The sequence below is a fragment of the Humulus lupulus genome, chromosome 7 (assembly GCF_963169125.1).
Source record: "Humulus lupulus chromosome 7, drHumLupu1.1, whole genome shotgun sequence".
In the NCBI taxonomy this organism is placed as follows: domain Eukaryota; kingdom Viridiplantae; phylum Streptophyta; class Magnoliopsida; order Rosales; family Cannabaceae; genus Humulus; species Humulus lupulus.
The window spans coordinates 108,787,163-108,792,400 of record NC_084799.1 but is presented as its reverse complement, the minus strand read 5'-3'; the positions used below and the strand labels follow the sequence as shown (position 1 = coordinate 108,792,400).

The following is a 5,238-nucleotide window of genomic DNA, read 5'->3' as shown; positions in this document are numbered from 1 at the left end:
TTGTCGGGGACGTAATTCTACAATTAAAGGTTTGCATAGTAAATTAATTTTTTTTATTTAAAAAAAGTAGTATAATTATTTTTTTAATTTCTCTTTTATTTTTTTTCCTTAGTAATTTTTATTTTTAGTTTTATTTATTTATTCATTTAATTTATTTATTTTACTTTTAGGTTTAGAATTTTATTTTCAAGATTTAGGTTTTTTTTTCTGAGAAAAAAAGCATAAAAAAAAGTATTGAGAACATTTGTGTAATTTTGGAAATCAGTAAAAACCAAACTTGTTCTGTCTTAGAAAAATTGGTTCTTAAATAAGGTCTGTGTTAGCGTTACCCTCCAACCTTTTCTAAGAACCTCAGGGAGTTCTAGAAAAGCTCTTGGGCCTAAAGTGGTACCTTAGCAGCCTTCCCAATTGGCCTGGGAACATTTTTGGTGTATACTTATTACACTATTACACTCTTGCGCTTATAATACTTACAAAATAAATAAATAAATAATAATAACAAAAATTTATGCCACGAAATAGAGACGCAGTAGGGAGATTCGTGAGACAACAAGTAGAAGCTTTAGAAAACTCCCCTAGTTCATCGTTTTCTTCCATTCATTCAAATTCTCCTGATTCACCGAGACTTCCTGAACCATCCACGATGGCTCATCAAGATGAAGTCCATCCAAGAACGCTACAGGATTATTTACATTCTATGCGTACAGCCACACCTTCATGCATAATGTATCCCAACAATATGCCAAATTTTGATTTCAAACCCGGCATGATTAACCTCTTACCAACCTTCCATGGGTTAGAAAATGAGAGTCTGCACGTGCATATATGGGAATTCAAATAGGTGGTGGCTACATTCAACAACCAAGCTGATGTCACCAACATTGTGAGATTGAAATTTTTTCCTTTCTCTCTCAAAGACAAAGCAAAAGGCTGGTTGTATTCCTTAAGGCCTAGATCTATCGGGACATGGGATGAAATGACAAAATCATTCTTTGCCAAATATTATTTCCGCCCCATAAGACTAGCAGCCTTAAGAGGCAAATCTCTACCTTCAACTAGAAAGACCATGAAACTTTCCATCAGGTCTGGGAGAGGTTTAGAGATTTGATAAATCAATGCCTACATCATGGATACGAAAGTTGGCATCTGATCAGCTATTTCTATGACGGTCTCACAACCGGACAAAGACAATTCGTACAAATGATGTGCAATGGCGAATTCCTTCAAAAAGATCCTGATGAAGCTTTCGAGTACCTCGACGATCTCGCTGAAAAGTCCTACACATGGAATGGATCGAGTCATATGGATAATCCAGGATCAACTGGAATCTACCAATTAAGTGAAGATGACAAAGTCAAAAGCCAAATTGAATCATTGAGACAACAATTCAAGGCTTTCAAATCTCAATAAGGTAGAGGAATCCACATGACTGCGATGGTAGAGACACAAGATCCATGCTTCATTTGTGGAGGAGCGGAACATCAACTGCAAGAGTGCCCAACTCTTGGTGAGTTAAGAGGAGGAAATGAGGAACAATGTAATGCTTTAGGGGATTACAAGAAGCCTTATAACCCTTTCTCAAACACTTACAATCTTGGTTGGCGCAACCATCCAAATTTCAGCTGGAAGGATTCAAACCAAGCATCTGGGAGCCAATGGAGGCCTGAGCAGCAACAATTGCCAAAAACATACATTGCTCCTCAAAATAACATGTAGTCAAGTAATTCTCTTGATAATGCATTGCAAATGCTTGCACAAACACAAATAACCTCAACTCAAGAGCTCAAATCTTGTTTCACACAAATTATAGAGGAAATGAAAGACATAAAAATCCAAATGACAAAGCTAAACCTCTAATCCAATTCAAGAGCATGGTAGACTTCCTGCTCAACCTCTAGTCCATCAAAAAGGGCAACACATGGCACAAACCTCCTCCTCTCCAGATACAAATTTCAAAGAGGTTAATGCCATCTCTACTCGAAGTGGTCAAAGTACGGTTTCACCGTTAACTAAGACAACGAGTATGTCAATGCCTGCTCTAGATGATGATATGCCAATAAGCATTCTAGTAAAGACACCCTTTCCTCTAGCTTTGAAATCCACTGGAAAGGTACTGGAAAATCATGGTGAAATCCTAGACCTTTTAACACAAGTGAAGATCAATTTTCCATTGTTGCATGTGATCAAACAAGTGCCAGCTTATGCCAAGGTTATCAAGGATTTGTGCACCATTAAAAGAAAGCACCATGTCAAGAAAACTGCATTCTTGGTAGAACAAGCTAGCGCGGTAATTGACTGCAAGACACCGCCTAAGTACAAAGATCTTGGTTGTCCCACCATCTCATGCCAAATTAGGGAACATGAATTTGGTCAAGCCCTTCTAGACTTAGGAGCAAGTGTAAATCTCATGCCATATTCGATATACTTGCAATTAGGTCTAGGAGAACTCAAGCCCACATCTGTGGTGCTACAACTGGCCGATCGATCAGTTAAGAAACCTCGGGGAATAGTAAAAGATGTTTTGATTCAAATTGAAAAATTCTATTACCCTGTTTATTTTCTCATCTTAGACATTCAATCTGAAGTGAGTATAGAGTCCAAAATTCTCATCATTCTTGGTAGACCTTTCCTCACAACAGAAAATGCACTCATTAACTGTAGGAATGGTCTCATGAAAATCTATTTCGAGAACATGACTCTAGAAGTGAATGTTTTCCACATCGGCAAACAACCACCTAATAATGATGAATGTTTCCAATCATATCTGATCGATACACTTATTTCAGAAGAGGTCGAAGCGAAATACACATCTAATCATTTTAATCACCTGGTCCAAATTTCAGAAAGTTCTGAGCCCAATGAGTCTAAAATGAACCCTGAAATCTTCAAACACTCATAGGCTAGAAGAACCATGTTTTGGAATATCTTTGAGAAACTCCATCAAGATCTAGAAGCACCAAAACCCTCCATTGAAAAAGCTCCTCAACCAAAGTTGGCCCAACTTCCCGAGGGTCTTAAGCATGTTTTCCTAGGAGATGACAACACTTTTCCTGTCATAATATCCTCCAAGATCAATGCAACACAAGAGCGCCAGCTCATCAATGTGTTGCAAGAATAAAGAGATGCATTAAGATGGACGATAGTTGACATCAAAGGTACTAGTCCTTTAATTTGCTCCCATCACGTTCAATTGGAAGAAGGGGCTATACCACGTCGTGACCCTCAAAGAAGATTGAACCCAATGATGAAGGAAGTAGTTAAGACTGAAGTCTTGAAACTTCTTGATTCTGGCATAATCTATTCTGTTGCTGACAGTAAATGGGCTAGCCCAACTTAGGTTGTTCCCAAGAAATCAGGGGTAACAGTGGTACAAAATGAAAAAGGGAAACTTGTGCCTACCAAGGTCACAACTGGGTGGCGCGTGTGCATTGATTATAGAAAATTAAATGCAGCCACCCGCAAAGACCATTTTCCACTTCCATCATCGATCAAATATTGGAACGTGTGGCGGGTCATCCTTTCTATAGTTTTCTCGATGGTTATTCAGGGTATTACCAAATCAAGATTTCCTTAGAAGATCAGGATAAGACCACATTCACTTGTCCTTTTGGTACTTTCTCCTTCCGGCCTATGCCATTTGGCCTGTGCAATGATCCAGCCACTTTCCAGCAATGCATGATGAGCATATTTAGTGATATGATCGAGAAATGTATGGAAGTATTCATGGATGATTTAACAGTCTTTGGAGATTCTTTTGAATCAAGCCTTCTCAATTTAGAATCTGTGCTTAAACGTTGCAAAGAGAAAGGCTTGGTACTCAACTGGGAAAAATGTCATTTCATGGTGCCATCAGGCATAGTCTTGGGGCATGTCATGTTGGAACGAGGAATTGAGGTTGATCAATCAAAGATTGAACTCATATCAAAGTTGCCCACTCCCAAGACTATTAACGACATTCGATCTTTTCTTGGGCATACAGGATTCTATAGGAGGTTCATATAAAATTTCTCGACAATTGCTTGCCCTTTGTCAAACCTCCTAGCAAAAGATGTTGTGTTTAGTTGGACACCTGAGTGTGAGGAATCTTTCCGAATGCTTGTTGCAAAACTCACCTCCGCCCCTTTCATTGAGCTACCAGATTGGAACTTACCGTTCGAAGTCATGTGTGATGCTAGCAATTATGCTATAGGGGTCGTCTTAGGTCAAAGAAGAGAAGGGAAACCCTTTGTTGTCTATTACGCAAGTAGAACTCTTAACAGTGCTCAGATGAACTATTCTACTACTGAAAAAGAGTTACTTGTTGTAGTATTCGCACTTGACAAGTTTCGTTCCTACCTGATTGGTTCACCTATCACAGTCTTACGGACCATTCCGCCTTAAAATACCTCATTTCCAAAAAGATGCTAAGGCGGATTTACTTAGGTGGATCCTTCTGTTACAGGAATTTGACCTGACCATAAAGGACAAGAAAGGAGTTGAAAACGTGGTAGCAGACCACTTATCTCATCTTGAATTTTCTGATTCCGCTGATGGCCCAGCCATTCAAGATGACTTCCCTGATGAACATCTCTTCGCAGTCACTAAGTTGCCATTGTACGCTCATATTGTTAATTACTTAGTGATTGGCGAACTTCCAACTGCATGGAGTGCACAAGATAAATGTAAATTTTTGGTTAAGGTTTGTAACTTCTATTGGGATGATCCATATCTTTTCAAGTATTGCCCCGACAAAATTATGAGACGTTGCATTCCAGATGATGAAATTTTTAGTGTCCTGAACTTTTGTCATAATGAAGCTTGTGGTGGTCATTTTTCTATGAAAAAGACTGCTGCAAAAATCTTACAATGAGGTCTTTATTGGCCCACTTTCTTCAAAGACACTAACAATTTTTGTCCCAGCGACATATGATGTCATTAAACCCAATTCTTGTAATAGAAATATTTGATTGTTGGGGGATAGACTTTATGGGACCATTTCCACCTTCTTCTAGCTACCTTTACATTCTCCTTGCCATAGACTATGTCTCAAGATGGGTGGAAGCTGTGCCTTGTTGAAATAAAACTGTTGTGAAATTCTTATAGGAAAATGTGTTATCTAGGTTTGGCACACCACGAGCTATCATAAGTGATCAAGGCACCCATTTTTGAAACTATTATTTTGAGACCTTAATGCAATAATATGGTGTAATTCATAAGGTTGCATTGCCTTATCACCCACAAACAAATGGCCAAGCTGAG

At 38.6% G+C, this 5,238-nt stretch overlaps 1 non-coding gene across 1 annotated transcript; it reads right to left on the bottom strand.

Moving 5' to 3' along the window:
* Nucleotides 1–1,026: 1,026 nt before the first annotated feature.
* LOC133793108 (small nucleolar RNA R71) lies at nt 1,027–1,133 on the bottom strand. Its single transcript, XR_009874568.1, has one exon. It is a non-coding gene; the product is annotated as a small nucleolar RNA R71 (small nucleolar RNA).
* Nucleotides 1,134–5,238: the final 4,105 nt, after the last annotated feature.